General features: G+C 46.1%; 1 protein-coding gene across 1 annotated transcript in view; it reads right to left on the bottom strand.

The window, feature by feature from the left end:
* FNDC4 (fibronectin type III domain containing 4) overlaps nt 1-16,413 on the bottom strand; it is a 63,327-nt gene extending 46,914 nt beyond the window's left edge. Inside the window, 1 exon segment of the mRNA XM_040347597.1 lies at nt 16,185-16,413. The gene's annotated coding sequence lies outside the window, so the exon portion shown is untranslated.
* Between the last annotated feature and the right edge of the window lie 3,504 nt (nt 16,414-19,917).

The following is a 19,917-nucleotide window of genomic DNA, read 5'->3' as shown; positions in this document are numbered from 1 at the left end:
ACAAACACCTTCAGACCTCAGCCCTTCTAAACACCTTCGGACCTCAGCCCTTCTAAACACCTTCGGACCTCATCCCTTCTAAACACCTTCGGACCTCATCCCTTCTAAACACCTTAGAACCTCAGCCCTGCTAAACAAAACACCTTCGGACCTCAGCCCCTCTAAACACCTTTGGACCTCAATCCTGCTAAACACCTTCAGACCCCAATCCTGCTAAACACCCTTGGACCTCAGCCCTGCTAAACACCTTTGGACCTCAATCCTGCTAAACACCTTCGGACCTCAACCTGATAAACACCTTTGGGCCTCAATCCTGCTAAACACCTTCAAACCTCAATCCTGCTAAACACCTTTGGACCTCAACCTGATAAACACCTTTGGACCTAAATCCTGCTAAACACCTTCAGACCTTAGCCCAGCTAAACACCTTCAGACCTCAGGCCAGCTAAAAACCTGCAGACCTCAATCCTGCTAAACACCTTAGGACCACAATCTGATAAACACCTTTGGACCTAAATCCTGCTAAACACCTTCAGACCTCAATCCTGCTAAACACCTTCGGACCTCAATCCTGCTAAACACCTTCGGACCTCAATCCTGCTAAACACCTTCGGACCTCAATCCTGCTAAACACCTTCGGACCTCAATCCTGCTAAACACCTTCGGACCTCAATCCTGCTAAACACCTTCGGACCTCAACCTGATAAACACCTTTGGACCTAAATCCTGCTAAACACCTTCAGACCTCAATCTTGCTAAACACCTTCGGACCTCAATCCTGCTAAACACCTTCAAACCTCAATCCTGCTAAACACCTTCGGACCTCAATCCTGCTAAACACCTTCGGACCTCAATCCTGCTAAACACCTTCGGACCTCAATCCTGCTAAACACCTTCGGACCTCAACCTGATAAACACCTTTGGACCTAAATCCTGCTAAACACCTTCAGACCTCAATCTTGCTAAACACCTTCGGACCTCAATCCTGCTAAACACCTTCAAACCTCAATCCTGCTAAACACCTTCGGACCTCAATCCTGCTAAACACCTTCGGACCTCAATCCTGCTAAACACCTTCGGACCTCAATCCTGCTAAACACCTTCGGACCTCAATCCTGATAAACACCTTCAGACCTTAGCCCAGCTAAACACCTTCAGACCTCAGCCCAGCTAAACACCTTCAAACCTCAATCCTGCTAAAAACCTTCGGACCTCAGCCCAGCTAAACACCTTCAGACCTCAGCCCAGCTAAACACCTGCAGACCTCAGCCCAGCTAAACACCTGCAGACCTCAATCCTGCTAAATACCTTCAGACCTCAATCCTGCTAAACACCCTCAGCAGGGCCAGATAAGGAACATCATGGGCCTGGTGCTGAGGATTTTGGTGGGCCTTTTATAAATAATTAAATATGCAAAAAAAAATTGAGAGGATGAGAGAGGGGTGAGGGGTAAGGGAGTTGTTTACATAGTGTAGCAATAACCAGGTCAATGGGAAAGGTCCGGACAAGCATATAACAATTTGCTACGTATATTTTTAAGCAGAAACTCTGTTAATTAGTCAGTTATCTCTGGAATTTTCCAAAGCATCTGTGGCTGGATACCGTGACAGATGGCAAAAGGGCCGCATGCAGATAAATAAGGTCCCAAGACGTCAAGACAATCAGCGCTACCTCTGCAACTTTCTGAGATCCACACCAGCAACACTCACATTACAATATGGGGCCCATCAATTCAGCGAGCCGTATCTCCGCCATGACTCTGTAGCCATGTCAGGAACACCATGTGAAAGGTCATGCCAGTCATAAGGCTCATGGACACGTGTTCACACATACATGCATAGCAGTGAGCAGCTGGAGGCACAGGCACATCCACCACAGGTACTGGCACTGACAGGGATATTTAAACATGAGTCCTGCATGATATTGTTGATAAATAGTCGTTCGGCTCGAGTTTCTAATAACCCTGATCTTGGCCCTGCTTGATTTATTGACCCGGCTTTCGTCTAACCCAGGGCTCGACAAATCCCGGTCGCCAGGTCGCCATGGCGACTAGAAATAGGGTCCTGGCGACTTGGCTTGGCTTGTGAGCTGGCGCCATCTGGTGGTGAGCCGTTGGTATTACAAGTTATTACCACCAGATGTGTGAGCTGGCGCCATCTGGTGGTGGCTGTTGGTATTACAAGTTAAGCATTACAAGTTAAACAGCAATTCTAATGTAATTTTTCACTATTTTCACTGCCATCTTCTTCCCTCTAATTAGAACCCCCAAACATTATATATATTTTTTATCCTAACACCCTAGAGAATAAAATGGCGATCGTTGCAATACTTTCTGTCACGCCGTATTTGCGCAGCGGTCTTACAAGCGCACTTTTTTGGGAAAAGAAAAATACACTTTTTTTAATTAAAAAATAAGACAACAGTAAAGTTATCCCCATTTTTTTTAATATTATGAAAGATAATGTTACGCCGAGTAAATTGATACCCAACATGTCACGCTTCAAAATTACGTCGGCTCGTGGAATGGCGACAAACTTTTACCCTTAAAAATCTCCATAGGCGTTGTTTAAAAAATTCTACAGGTTGCATGTTTTGAGTTACAGAGGAGGTCTAGGGCTAGAATTATTGCTCTCGCTCTAACGATCGCGGTGATACCTCACATGTGTGGTTTGAACACCGTTTACATATGCGGGCGCTGCTCACGTATGTGTTCACTTCTGCGCGCAAGCTCGTCGGGACGGGGTGCGTTTTCTGGCTCCTAACTTTTTTAGCTGGCTCCTAGATTCCAAGCAAATTTGTCAACCCTGGTCTAACCTGCCTCTGGATATTCCCCACCTGTCTATGTTTGTTACTAACCTCAGCCTGGACTGGATTCTACACCAAGCTGCCCACATGTTGCCAACCTCTGCTCGTCCTTGACCTTAATTCTGCTCACAATTTGGTGCCTTTCTGCTTAAGTGGTACCGAACTCAACTTGTGACCCGGCTTTATGCTCTGCTGGACTTGGTGAACTTTGGGTGTCCTCATCACCTGTGCTTAGTAGACACCAGCGCTCCCAAGTTCAAGTCCTGGGTTCCAACCCCTTGGCACCTGTGCCGTTCCATTGCTCTTGCTATTGCAGTCCCTGTTCCGACTTTCAGAGACGTTCGGACAGGAACTGTGTGAGAGGTCATCCTCATCCTCTCAAGCTCCTCATACAGATACACTCCTTACCTGTCCATTACACCCAGGACTGCAGAGACGCCATTCTCTCCTATGGATAGCAGTGGCAGCTGCTGCTCAATTTTTTTTATTCGGAAAAAAAAACACCTATCAATTGCAGCCTCACTGTGCCCATCAAAACGCAGTCACTGTATCAAACGCAGCCACTGTACAATCAAACGCAGCCACTGTGCCATCCAACGCTGCTACTGTGCCATCAAACACAGCCACTGTGCCATCCAATGCTGCTACTGTGCCATCAAACACAGCCACTGTGCCATCCAATGCTGCTACTGTGCCATCCAACGCAGCCACTGTGCCATCCAATGCAGCCACTCTGCCATCCAACGCTGCTACTGTGCCATCAAACGCAGCCACTGTACCATCAAACTCAGCCACTGTGCCATCCGACGCCGCTACTGTGCCATCAAACGCAGCCACTGTGCCCATCAAACACAGACACCATGCCCATCAAACGCAGCCACTTTGCATGTTAAACGCAGCCACTTTGCCCATCAAACATTGCCACTGTGCCCCAAATGCTGCCACTGTGCCCAAACGCTGCCACTGTGCCCCCAATACTGCCAATTTGCCCATCAAATGTTGCCACTCTGCCCCAAATGCCGTCACTGTGCCTAAACGCTGTTACTGTGCCCCAAATGCTGCCAATTTGCCCATCAAACATTGCCACTGTGCCCCAAATGCTGCCACTGTGTCCATTAAATGTTGCCACTGTGCTCCAAATGCTGCCACTGTGCCCCCCCCATCTGCCCAGCACTTACCTTGTCTCGGGTGGGCAGCGGGTGACGGCGAGCGGTGTCCGGTGTCCTCCATTTCTTCCCCCCGATTTGATGTTTTCTCCCGCCCACTCCTCCTCTGCTATGATTGGACGTCTGATAAGCGCCCAATCACAGCGCTTGTCATTTCAGCCAATCAGGTGACAGGTGACACAGACCCGGCGCACCTGATTGGCTAAAAGGGGGTTCAATGTTAGCAAAGCGAATTCCTTCGTTTTGCTAACATACAGCTGAGTGAGAAGGGAACGCACAGCGTTGCGCCCGCTTCTCACATTTTTTGACGCCACCGCTGTAATTCAGGTGACAGAAATGGGTCCGGACACCTGAATAGGGGGTGTCAGCAGCGACCATAGATAGATTCATGCAATAAATCTATCTATGAGGATTAGAGCGGTGCAGGAGAAAGGGGGGTGCCCGCTGATGGATAGGCTATCTCCCTCTGGCGTCTATTGTTGCCATGGAAACTACTACAGCGTCGGTGTCATTGGTTGCTTTTCATGGTCTTATTCTTTTCAGGCCAGTGTGCTTTGTCAGATAACATGTTCTCTTAGGTTACAAAAGGAAAACACATTGCCAAGGATACAGCAGATGTGCCGTGGCTACAGGTATCTCCGAAAGATCAACAGCTCTAGTTACAGGAAAATATGAAGAGGAGAGGGAAGGAGGGGGAATGGAGAGGTCCTGTCCGTTGTAAATGGGTTGTCTCAACCCTCTCACACTTTCTCATTGGGCTGTTAAAGTAAGTTGAAAAATAACAGACTTTCTTGCAGGATCACCGGGTGAAAATAGATTAAAAACTAAAAAAGAAAACAAATGCAGCCGCCACATCTATAAACAGGCAAGCTGCAATATATAACATTTTTGGTTTTGAGTATAGATACAGTTTAATACTGCAGCATAAAAAGACACCAGAGAACTGTGTTCTTCAAACCTTATGGTAACAGCTTGGGGAAAACCCTTTTCTCTTCCAGCATGACTGTGCCCCTGAGTACAAAGCTATAAAGACATATTATAAACAGTTTGGTGTGGAGGAACTTGTGTCCTGCACAGAGCCCTGACCTCAACCCTACTCAACATCTTTTTGCCTCGACCCTACTCAATGCCTTTGGGCCTGAACCCTACTCAACTCCTTTGGACCTCGACCCTACTCAACGCTTTGGGCCTCAACCCTACTCAATGCCTTTGGGCCTGAACCCTACTCAACGACTTTGGACCTCGACCCTACTCAACGCCTTTGGGCCTCAACCCTACTCAACGCCTTTGGGCCTCAACCCTACTCAACGGCTTTTGGGCCTCGACCCTACTCAATGCCTTTGGGCCTTCGACCCTACTCAATGCCTTTGGGCCTTCGACCTTACTCAATGCCTTTGGGCCTCGACCCTACTCAATGCCTTTGGGCCTGAACCATACTCAACTCCTTTGAACCTCGACCCTGCTCAACGACTTTGGTCCTCGATCTTACTCAACGACTTTGGGCCTCGATCTTACTCAACGACTTTGGGCCTTGACCCTACTCAACGACTTTGGGCCTCAACCCTACTCAAAGCCTTTAGGCCTCAACCCAACTTAACGTCTTTTGGATCTCAACCCTACTCAACGCCCCTGGACCTCAACCATACTCGATGCACCAGGACCCCAACCCCACTCAACACCTTTGGATCCCACTCCTACTAAACACCTTTGGACATCACTCCAACTAAACACCTTTGGATCCCACTCCTACTAAACACCTTTGGATCCCACTCCTACTAAACACCTTTGGATCCCACTTCTACTAAGCACCTTTGGACCCCACTCCTACTAAGCACCTTTGGACATCACTCCTAAACACCTTTGGATCCCACTCCAACTAAACACCTTTGGATCCCACTCCAACTAAACACCTTTGGACCCTACTCCTACTAAACACCTTTGGACCCCACTCCTACTAAACACCTTTGGACCCCACTCCTACTAAACACCTTTGGACCCCACTCCTACTAAACACCTTTGGACCCCACTCCTACTAAACACCTTTGGACCCCACTCCTACTAAACACCTTTGGACCCCACTCCTACTAAACACCTTTGGACCCCACTCCAACTAAACACCTTTGGATCCCACTCCAACTAAACACCTTTGGATCCCACTCCTACTAAACACCTTTGGATCCCACTCCTACTAAACACCTTTGGATCCCACTCCTACTAAACACCTTTGGACATCACTCCCAAACACCTTTGGATCCCACTCCTACTAAACACCTTTGGAGATCACTCCCAAACACCTTTGGATCCCACTCCAACTAAACACCTTTGGATCCCACTCCAACTAAACACCTTTGGATCCCACTCCTACTAAACACCTTTGGACATCACTCCTACTAAACACCTTTGGATCCCACTCCTACTAAACACCTTTGGATCCCACTCCTACTAAGCACCTTTGGACCCCACTCCTACTAAGCACCTTTGGACATCACTCCTAAACACCTTTGGATCCCACTCCAACTAAACACCTTTGGACCCCACTCCTACTAAACACCTTTGGACCCCACTCCTACTAAACACCTTTGGACCCCACTCCAACTAAACACCTTTGGATCCCACTCCAACTAAACACCTTTGGATCCCACTCCTACTAAACACCTTTGGATCCCACTCCTACTAAACACCTTTGGATCCCACTCCTACTAAACACCTTTGGATCCCACTCCTACTAAACACCTTTGGATCCCACTCCTACTAAACACCTTTGGATCCCACTCCTACTAAACACCTTTGGACATCACTCCCAAACACCTTTGGATCCCACTCCTACTAAACACCTTTGGACATCACTCCCAAACACCTTTGGATCCCACTCCAACTAAACACCTTTGGATCCCACTCCAACTAAACACCTTTGGATCCCACTCCAACTAAACACCTTTGGATCCCACTCCAACTAAACACCTTTGGATCCCACTCCAACTAAACACCTTTGGATCCCACTCCAACTAAACACCTTTGGATCCCACTCCAACTAAACACCTTTGGACCCCACTCCTACTAAACATCTTTGGACATCACTCCTAAACACCTTTGGATCCCACTCCAACTAAACACCTTTGGATCCCACTCCAACTAAACACCTTTGGACATCACTCCTACTAAACATCTTTGGACATCACTCTTACTAACACCTTTGGACCTCAACCCTACCGAATACCTTTGGACCCCACTCCCACTAAACACCTTTGGACATCACTCCTACTAAACATCTTTGGACCTCAACCCTACCGAATACCTTTGGACCATAACCCTACTGAACACCTGTGGACCTTAACCCCCACTGAAAACCTAAAACCCTCAACCCCACTAAAAACCTTTAGACCTCAACTTTGGATCTCAACCCCACTGAGTATCTCTGGACCTTAACCCTACTAAACACTTTTTGGGATGAATTCGATTGCAGTTTGTGAGCCAGGTCTTCTTACACAAGGTCAGTACCTGACCTCACAAATGGCTGCAAATTTCCCACAGACCCACTCTAAAATCTTCTGGAAAGAGTAGAGAATGTTATAGCCATAGATATGGGTGAGCCCCATTTTATCACCTATTTTTTGGAATGGGATGTCCAGTTTATGTAGATTTGATGGCCAAGAAGGTTATATAGTGTAGCAATAACCAAGATTTCGGTGAAAGGTCCCGGACGGCCATATAAAGTCTGAAGAAACTCTGCTAATAGTTATACAGTCGGCTATCTCTGGAATTTTCCAAAGCAGCTGTGGCTGAATAGTGTGACAGATGGGGGAAGGGCCGCATACAGAGAAATAAAGTCCCAAGATGTGAAGATAATCAGAAGAGAGATAAGCGACACTGGCACATGTCTTGCCCAGGGATGGGACGGTCTCCCCGATGAAACTGATCATTTCCATCTTGTTACCAGAAAATAGAGCAACCGAGGAACTCAATGCCAAGCGGGGGATGGGAAAGCAAATAGAATCCTGGGATGTAAAACATGAATCTACTATAAACCAGAATTTCACAATCTTTTCCTATTAACATGGAGGAACCCTTGCTGGGCTGAAGGAAACCCTAGATACCCCGGGAAGAACCCTAAAGGTTCTACGGAACCCTGCTTATCACCTGCTTATAAACAGATACATCTAGAACAAAATTGTTTCAGTTGTAGGCAGTGGCGGCTGGTGCCCCAAATTTTTATTTTGGGGGGGGGGGGGCAAACAAACTGAAAAAAAACCACACATCAATTGCAGCCACTGTGCCCGTCAAACGCAGCCACTGTGCTATTAAACGCAGCCACTGTGCCCATAAAACGCAGCAACTGTGCCATCAAAGGCAGCTACTGTGCCATCAAAGGCAGTCACTGTGCCCATCAAGCACAGCCACTGTGCTATCAAGTGCAGCCACTGTGCCCCGTCAAACACAGCCACTGTGCTATCAAACGCAGCCACTGTGCCATCAAACGCAGCCACTGTGCCATCAAACGCAGCCACTGTGCCATCAAACGCAGCCACTGTGCCATCAAACGCAGCCACTGTGCCATCAAACGCAGCCACTGTGCCATCAAACGCAGCCACTGTGCCATCAAATGCAGCCACCGTGCCATCAAATGCAGCCACCGTGCCCATCAAACGCAGCCACTGTGCCATCAAACACAGCCACTGTGCCATCAAACGCAGCCACTGTGCCATCAAACGCAGCCACTGTGCCATCAAATGCAGCCACTGTGCCATCAAATGCAGCCACTGTGCCATCAAACGCAGCCACTGTGCCATCAAATGCAGCCACTGTGCCATCAAAGGCAGCTACTGTGCCATCAAACACAGCTACTGTGCCCATCAAACGCAGCCACTGTGCCCATCAAATGCACCCACTGTGCCCATCAAATGCTGTCACTGTGCCATCAAATGCAGCCACTGTGCCATGAAACGCAGCCACTGTGCCATCAAGCACAGACATTGTGCCCATCAAACGCTGCCACTGTGCCATCAAACACAGCCACTGTACCCATAAATTGCAACCAATAATGATGCACAATTCCTCCCAACAACCCCAACAATGGGGCCCAATGACACCAATAATGGAGCACAATTCCTCCCAACAACCCCAACAATGGGGCCCAATGACACCAATAATGGAGCACAATTCCTCCCAACAACCCCAACAATGGGGACCAATGACACCAATAATGGAGCACAATTCCTCCCAATGACACCAACAATGGGGACCAATGACACCAATAATGGAGCACAATTCCTCCCAATGACACCAACAATGGGGCCCAATGACACCAATAATGGAGCGCAATTCCTACCCAACAACCCCAACAATGGGGACCAATGATACCAATAATGGAGCACAATTCCTCCCCAACAACCACAACAATGGGGCCCAATGACACCAATAATGGAGCACAATTCCTCCTAACGACGCCAACAATGGGGCCCAATGACACCAATAATGGAGCACAATTCCTACCCAACAACCCCAACAATGGGGCCCAATGACACCAATAATGGAGTACAATTCCTACCCAACAATGGGGCCCAATGACACTCAATAATGGAGCACAATTCCTCCCAACGACCCCAACAATGGGGCCCAATGACACCAATAATGGAGCAAAATTCCTACCCAACAACCCCAACAATGGGGCCCGATGACACCAATAATGAAGCACAATTCCTCCTAACAACCCCAACAATGGGGCCCAATGACCCCAATAATGGAGCACAATTCCTCCCCAACAACCCCAACAATGGGGCCCAATGACACCAATAATGGAGCACAATTCCTTCCACTGACACCAATGATGAGACTTTGGTTATTAGAACCTTTTCTACTCCCAATACCTACAGCCTGGCCCCCCTTAAGTCTGAAGGACCATAAACTGGCCCTTTGTTTAGAAAGTTTGGACACCCCTGACCTAGACTAAAATGCTGAAGTGTATGGAAGGCTAGCACACCTCAGATCAGCACTGGACAGCTCCCAGTATTGTTACATTGTATCTACAGTCCCTTGAAAAAGTATTCATACCCCTTGAAACTTTCCACATATTGCCATGTTACAACCAAAAACGTAAATGTATTTTATTGGGATTTTATGTGATAGACCAACACAAAGTGCCACATAATTGTGAAGTGGAAGGAAAATGATAAATGGTTTTAATTTTTTTTTTTTTTACAAATATATATCTGAAAAGTGTGGGGGGTGCATTTGTATTCAGCCCCCTTTACTCTGATAACTAAAATCTAGTGCAACCAATTGCCTTCACACGTCACCTAATTAGTAAATAGAGTCCACCTCTTTGTAATCTAATCTCAGTATAAATACAGCTGTTCTGTGAAGCCCTCCGAGGTTTGTTAGAGAGCCTTAGTGAACAAACAGCATCATGAAGGCCAAGGAACACACCAGACAGGTCAGGGATAAAGTTGTGGAGAAGTATAAAGCAGGGTTAGGTTATGAAAAAATATCCCAAACATCTCACGGAGCTCTGTTCAATCCATCATCTGAAAATGGAAAGAGTATGGGAGAACTACAAAACTACCAAGACATGGTCGTCCACCTAAACTGACCGGGCCGGGCAAGGAGAGCATTCATCAGAGAAGCAGCCAAGAGGCCCATGGTAACTCTGGAGGAGCTGCAGAGATCCACAGCTCAGGTGGGAGAATCTGTCCACAGGACAACTATTAGTGGTCTCTCCACAGATCTGCCCTTTATGGAAGAGTGACAAGAAGAAAGACATTGGAGAAAGAAAGCCATAAGAAGTCCTGTTTGCAGTTTATGAGAAGCCATGTGGGGGGAGGGGCAGCAAACATGTGGAAGAAGGCGCTCTGGTCACATGACACCAAAATTGAACTTTTTGTCCTAAAAGCAAAACACTATGTGTGGCGGAAAACTAACACTGCACATCATCCTGAACACACCATCCCCACTGTGAAACATGGTGGTGGCAGCGTCATGTGGTGGGAATGCTTTTCTTCTGCAGGGACAGGGAAGCTGGTCAGAGTTGATGGGAAGATGGATGGAGCCAAATACAGGACAATCTTAGAAGAAAACCTGTTAGTCTACAAAAGACTTGAGACTGGGGGGAGGTTCACCTTCCAGCAGGACAACGACCCTAATCATACAGCCAGAGCTACAATGGAATGGTTTACATCAAATCATATTCATGTGTTAGAATGGCCCAGTCACAGTCCAGACCTAAATCACATTGAGAATCTGTGGCAAGACTTGAAAATTGCTGTTCACAGACACTCTCCATCCAATCTGACAGAGCCTGAGATATTTTACAAAGAAGAAGAATGGGGAGAAATGTCCCTCCTAGATGTGCAAAGCTGGTAGAGACATCCCCAAAAAGACTTGCAGCTGTAATTGCAGAGAAAGGAGGTTCTACAAAGTATTGACTCCGGGGGGCGCCATACAAATACCCCCCACACTTTTCACAGATTTATTTGTATTTTCCTTCCACTTCACAATTCTGTGCCACTTTGTGTTGGTCTATCACATAAAATCCCAAATAATAGTTGTTGGTTGTAACCTGACAACATGTGGAAAATGTCAAGGGGTATGAATACTTTTTCAAGGCACTGTACACACTGGCCCAGATTCAGTAAGCAATTGCGTCTGCGTAACCATAGTTACGCAGCGCAATTGCTGACTTGCGCCGGCGTAAGGAGTTCTCCTGATTCAGGAACCTCGTTACGCCGACTGCAGCCTAAAATCTGTGCGGCATAAGGCTCTTATGCCACGCATATTTTAGGCTGCATTCTTGCGATGGCCGCTAGGGGGCGCTCCCATTGTGGTCAGTGTATAGTATGCAAATTGCATACTTACGCCGATTCACAATGTTGCGCGGGCCCCGTGTACGCAAGTTACGGAGTTTCCGTATGGCGTCTTTAGCGTAAGGCTGCCCCTTCTAATAGTAGGGACAGCCAATGCTAAAGTATACCCTCCGTTCCCGCGTCGTGAAATTTGAATTTCACGCCGTTTGCGTAAGTGATACGTGAATGGCGCTGGACGCCATTCACGTTCACTTTGAAGAAAATGACGTCCTTGCAACGTCATTTTCCGCAATGCACGTCGGGAAAGTTTCCCGACGGCGCATGCGCTTTACGATCGGCGCGGGAACGCGCCTAATTTAAATGATTCCCGCCCCAGGCGGGATCATTTAAATTGCGCGCGCTTGCGCCGGGCATTTTGCCGGCGCGCCCGTGCAATTTACGGAGCTTCTGCTCCGTGAATCGAGGGCAGCGCAAAAACGTTGCCCTGCGCCTCCGTAAAAATAGCGCAATTCTAGCTGAATCCGGGCCACTGTCACATTGTATCAGACCTCAGATCAGCACCGGACAGCTCCCAGTATTGTTACATTGTATCCACACACTGTCACATTGTATCAGACCTCAGATCAGCACTGGACAGCTCCCAGTATTGTTACATTGTATCCACACACCTCACATTGTATCAGACCCCAGATCAGCACTGGACAGCTCCCAGTATTGTTACATTGTATCCACACACTTCACATTGTATCAGACCTCAGATCAGCACTGGACAGCTCCCAGTATTGTTACATTGTATCCACACACTTCACATTGTATCAGACCCCAGATCAGCACTGGACAGCTCCCAGTATTGTTACATTGTATCCACACACTTCACATTGTATCAGACCCCAGATCAGCACTGGACAGCTCCCAGTATTGTTACATTGTATCCACACACTGTCACATTGTATCAGTTGAGAAGTATTAGATATCCAACCACAGACATGTCCTGGTACAGCCGCTTATCACCCGATGGATCCCAAGAGTCACTTCTTCAAATGTTGGCAAATTATCAACATTTTACAAAACCTTTCAATTATGAATTTACTAATTCTGTGCAAGAGAATGAGAAAGAGAAAGAGAAAGAGAACAAAATCTATAAGAGCCGAGAAACAAAGTATAGAGATCAGAGACATCTGTCCGCTTCTCAGGTGGGTGTGATGATTCCTCTCCTATTATTTCTACAATCAGGAGAGCCATCGTGATCTGTGACCTTGGATGGAGACACACACACACACACATACACACATGAAGATACTATACACATAACACACACACACACATACACATATACACACATACACACACACATACACACACATATGGAGATACTGCATAACACACACACACACACACTCATACAGACACATATAGAGATAGTATATACATAACACACACACACACACACACATATATAGAGATAGTGTATACATAACACACACACACATATATATATATATATAGAGAGAGAGAGAGAGAGAGAGATAGTGTATACATAACACACACACTTATACAGACACATATAGCGTATACCTAACACACACATACACACACACTTACTCATATAGACACATATAGAGATAGTGTATACATAACACACACACTCATACAGACACATATAGAGATAGTGTATACATAACACACACACTCATACAGACACATATAGAGATAGTGTATACATACACACACACTCATACAGACACATATAGAGATAGTGTATACATACACACACACACACACACTCATACAGACACATATAGAGATAGTGTATACATACACACACACACACACACTCATACAGACACATATAGAGATAGTGTATACATACACACACACACACACACACACACACACACACACACACACTCATACAGACACATATAGAGATAGTGTATACATACACACACTCATACAGACACATATAGAGATAGTATATACATAACACACACACACACTCATACATACACATATAGAGATAGTGTATACATACACACACACACACACACACACTCATACAGACACATATAGAGATAGTATATACATAACACACACACACACACACACACTCATACAGACACATATAGAGATAGTGTATACATACACACACACTCATACAGACACATATAGAGATAGTATATACATAACACACACACACACACACACACTCATACAGACACATATAGAGATAGTGTATACATACACACACACTCATACAGACACATATAGAGATAGTGTATACATAACACACACACACACACACTCATACAGACACATATAGAGATAGTGTATACATAACACACACACACACACACACACACTCATACAGACACATATAGAGATAGTGTATACATACACACACACTCATACAGACACATATAGAGATAGTGTATACATACACACACTCATACAGACACATATATACTGTAGATACTGTACACATAATACACACACACACACATTTATAGATAGTGTATACTGTACATAACACACACTCATACACACACACACACACACACACACACACACATATAGAGATACTGTATGCATAACACACACACATTGAGACACAGACACACACAGTCTCTATACACAGAACAATCACACACTTCTATTGTAGGTTTTGTTTTTCCTCCATAAATACAACTCTTCCTCATCCTGTCCTGATAGATGAATCCCCCAAATAGACAACACAACAATTTCCAGGGGTCTCCCCGCCACTCATCCTGGAAATGAGGAGGCGGTATGGGGGATGAGCGGGATATTATCTGCGGGTCTGATCCGGGATTATCCTGACATTGTTGTGTATATGTTTATTGTATGATAATGAGGAAAGATTGTATCCTCTACTTCAACTACTACTACTACACACACAATATAATACACACTAACATTGGAATACACATATACATATAATGGAATACACACATACACATGTCATGGAATACACACACACACACACTGGAATACACACACACACACACAATGTAATACACACTAACATTGGAATACACATATACATATAATAAAATACACACATACACATGTCATGGAATACACACACACACTGGAATACACACACACTGGAATACACACACACAATGGAATACACACACACACACACAGACAGACACACTGGAATTCATGTAATGGAATACACACACATGTGAATATATACACACAGACACACACATAATGGAACATGCACAGACACCCACGTAATGGAGTACACACACACACACACACACAAACACACTGGAATACATGTAATGGAACAAACACACTGGAATATAAACACACACACACACATCATGGAATACACAGACACATACACACACATATGTCATAGAATACACACAGACACAGACACACACATCATGGAATACACACACACATGTCATAGAATACACACAGACACACACACACTGGAATACACACACATCATGGAATACACACACACATATGTCATAGAATAAACACAGACACACACACTGGAATACACACACATCATGGAATACACACACAGACACACATCATGGAATACACACACATACACACAGATACACACACATATGTCATAGAATATACACAGACACACACTGGAATACACACACATCATTTAATACACACACAGAAGAATACACACAGGAATACACACACACACACACACACACACACACACACAATGTAGCATGCACAGACACACATGCAATGGAATACACACACACAATTGAATATACACACTGCAATAGATTTACACACACACACACACATCATTTATTACGCACATGTAATGTAACACACACACATATTTTATTACAAACACACTGGAATACACACAAGTAATTTTTATACACATGCACACATCATTTAGTACACACCTGTAATGTAACACACACACACACACTAGAATACACACACATAATGTAACACACACACACACACACACATAATGTAACACACACACACACTGGAAGCGATGGGTGTCCAGGCAGTGTGGAGCCTCCTTTCATGTAGCCGGAGGTGTACAGATGTTTTCCGGGCAGTACAAGCCGCAGGCCTGGAGATAAAAAGATGCAAATCCCCTACAGCTGTGTGTACATCCTGCACTGTGCACAACAACACCATCACATCATCACACACACCAACCTCTATGTACAGCCTGTGATGTATGCAGAGGCCGCTCTACATTCCTATAGATACATGTCCAGAGGGGGATGCAGGATAGAGTCACACATTGTCCCTAGGATGGGAGCTATGCAGTACACACATCATTGTATACACACACTGCCCATAGGTTGTGTAATCACACACTGCCCATAGGTTGTGTAATCACACACTGTCTGTATGATGGGAGGGATGCAGTCGCTGTACTCACCCTGTGATGTTGCAGTGGTTTCACCTTTTGGGGGTCACACCACCCCCAGATTCTGCATCACCGGTGAGGAGGATCAGACAGCTGACATGCTGAGTGCAGGGGGAGGGGGCTGCAGAGATCCCAGGTGCAGTGATGCAGTGTGAGGATGAGGAGGATGAGGATGATGGTGCAATGATGGAGAGAGATCAGGCTGCAGTGTACTGTGTATGATCATCTCTGTATGTCTGATGTCACTACCTGAGGGGGCGGGGCCAACACAAATCCTACAACCCTTCAACTGCCAGATTCCTCACCATTATCCATAACCCTTCAACTGCCAGATTCCTCATCATTATCCATAACCCTTCAACTGCCAGACTCCTCATCATTATCCATAACCCTTCAACTGCCAGACTCCTCATCAGCATGTAACCCTTCAACTGCCAGACCCCTCACCATTATCCATAACCCTTCAACTGCCAGACCCCTCACCATTATCCATAACCCTTCAACTGCCAGACTCCTCATCAGCATGTAACCCTTCAACTGCCAGACTCCTCATCAGCATGTAACCCTTCAACTGCCAGACTCCTCATCAGCATGTAACCCTTCAACTGCCAGACCCCTCATCAGCATGTAACCCTTCAACTGCCAGACCCCTCACCATTATCCATAACCCTTCAACTGCCAGACCCCTCATCATTATCCATAACCCTTCAACTGCCAGACCCCTCATCATTATCCATAACCCTTCAACTGCCAGACTCCTCATCAGCATGTAACCCTTCAACTGCCAGACCCCTCATCAGCATGTAACCCTTCAACTGCCAGACCCCTCACCATTATCCATAACCCTTCAACTGCCAGACCCCTCATCATTATCCATAACCCTTCAACTGCCAGACCCCTCATCATTATCCATAACCCTTCAACTGCCAGACTCCTCATCAGCATGTAACCCTTCAACTGCCAGACTCCTCATCAGCATGTAACCCTTCAACTGCCAGACTCCTCATCAGCATGTAACCCTTCAACTGCCAGACCCCTCATCAGCATGTAACCCTTCAACTGCCAGACCCCTCACCATTATCCATAACCCTTCAACTGCCAGACCCCTCATCATTATCCATAACCCTTCAACTGCCAGACCCCTCATCATTATCCATAACCCTTCAACTGCCAGACTCCTCATCAGCATGTAACCCTTCAACTGCCAGACTCCTCATCAGCATGTAACCCTTTAACTGCCAGACCCCTCATCAGCATGTAACCCTTTAACTGCCAGACCCCTCACCATTATCCATAACCCTTCAACTGCCAGACCCCTCACCATTATCCATAACCCTTCAACTGCCAGACCCCTCATCATTATCCATAACCCTTCAACTGCCAGACCCCTCATCATTATCCATAACCCTTCAACTGCCAGACCCCTCATCATTATCCATAACCCTTCAACTGCCAGACCCCTCACCATTATCCATAACCCTTCAACTGCCAGACCCCTCATCATTATCCATAACCCTTCAACTGCCAGACTCCTCATCATTATCCATAACCCTTCAACTGCCAGACTCCTCATCAGCATGTAACCCTTCAACTGCCAGACCCCTCATCAGCATGTAACCCTTTAACTGCCAGACTCCTCATCAGCATGTAACCCTTCAACTGCCAGACTCCTCATCAGCATGTAACCCTTCAACTGCCAGACCCCTCATCAGCATGTAACCCTTTAACTGCCAGACCCCTCATCAGCATGTAACCCTTTAACTGCCAGACTCCTCATCAGCATGTAACCCTTCAACTGCCAGACTCCTCATCAGCATGTAACCCTTTAACTGCCAGACTCCTCATCAGCATGTAACCCTTTAACTGCCAGACCCCTCATCAGCATGTAACCCTTCAACTGCCAGACCCCTCATCAGCATGTAACCCTTCAACTGCCAGACCCCTCATCAGCATGTAACCCTTCAACTGCCAGACCCCTCATCAGCATGTAACCCTTCAACTGCCAGACTCCTCATCAGCATGTAACCCTTCAACTGCCAGACCCCTCATCAGCATGTAACCCTTCAACTGCCAGACTCCTCATCAGCATGTAACCCTTCAACTGCCAGACCCCTCATCAGCATGTAACCCTTCAACTGCCAGACTCCTCATCAGCATGTAACCCTTCAACTGCCAGACTCCTCATCAGCATGTAACCCTTCAACTGCCAGACTCCTCATCAGCATGTAACCCTTTAACTGCCAGACCCCTCATCAGCATGTAACCCTTCAACTGCCAGACTCCTCATCAGCATGTAACCCTTCAACTGTTAGACTCCTCATCAGCATGTAACCCTTCAACTGCCAGACTCCTGATCAGCATGTAACCCTTCAACTGCCAGACCCCTCATCAGCATGTAACCCTTCAACTGCCAGACCCCTCATCAGCATGTAACCCTTCAACTGCCAGACTCCTCATCAGCATGTAACCCTTCAATTGCCAGACCCCTTAATAATCTTAAACTCTTCATCTGCCAGACCCCTGACTATTCTGTAACTGTTCAACTGCCAGTATTCTGTAATCCTTTAACTGCCAGATCCTTTATTATCCTGTAAACCCATCAACTGCCAGATCCTTCATAATCCTGTAACCCTTCAACAACTGGATGCCTCATTTTAATGCAACCCATTATTCGCTGGATCCTTCTTTATCATGTATCCTTCCAACTGCCATATGCCTCATCTTGTTACCCTTCAACTGCCAAATTCCTTGTTATCCTTCTACAAATTGATCCCTCATTATAATGTAACCCTTCAACTGCCGGATCCTTCATTTTCTTTCCACCAATCAACTGCCAGCTTTTTCATAGTCTTCCTGCCAAATCCCTCATTATCCTGTAACCCTCTAACTGCCAGATACTTTATAAAACCGTAACCCATCAACTACCAGATCCTTCATAATATTGTAACCCATCAACTGCCAGATCCTTCATAATACTGTAACCCTCCAACTACCAGATCCTTCATAATATTGTAACCCTTCAACTGCCAGATCCTTCATAATACTGTAACCCTTCAACTGCCAGATCCTTCATAATACTGTAACCCTTCAACTGCCAGATCCTTAATAATATTGTAACCCTTCAACTGCCAGATCCTTCATAATACTGTAACCCTTCAACTGCCAGATCCTTCATAATACTGTAACCCATCAACTACCAGATTGTCACGGCTGGGCTCAGCCCTTCCTTCTCTGAGCTGGCCACTCAGCTGTAGGCTAATTGCCAGCTCCTATCTCTCCACAGTGACTCACCTGTTGATGATCCGGCTTGTCAGTCCTGCCTACTTAAGCCGTCCAGCTCAGTTGCTCTTTTCCTTCGCCTTGGTCAACATCACCTCATAATACTGTAACCCATCAACTATCAGATCCTTCATAATACTGTAACCCATCAACTATCAGATCCTTCATAATACTGTAACCCATCAACTACCAGATCCTTCATAATACTGTAACCCATCAACTACCAGATCCTTCATATTACTGTAACCCATCAACTACCAGATCCTTCATAATACTGTAACCCATCAACTACAAGATCCTTCATAATACTGTAACCCATCAACTATCAGAACCTGTAACCCATCAACTACAAGATTGTCAGGGCTGGGCTCAGCCCTTCCTTCTTGGAGCTGGCCACTCAGCTGTAGGCTAATTGCCAGCTCCTATCTCTCCACAGTGACTCACCTGTTGATGATCCAGCTCGTCA

Source organism: Rana temporaria, chromosome 4 (genome assembly GCF_905171775.1).
Source record: "Rana temporaria chromosome 4, aRanTem1.1, whole genome shotgun sequence".
Taxonomy (NCBI): domain Eukaryota; kingdom Metazoa; phylum Chordata; class Amphibia; order Anura; family Ranidae; genus Rana; species Rana temporaria.
The sequence above is the reverse complement of the archived record's forward strand: the minus strand, read 5'-3'. Positions and strand labels throughout refer to the sequence as shown.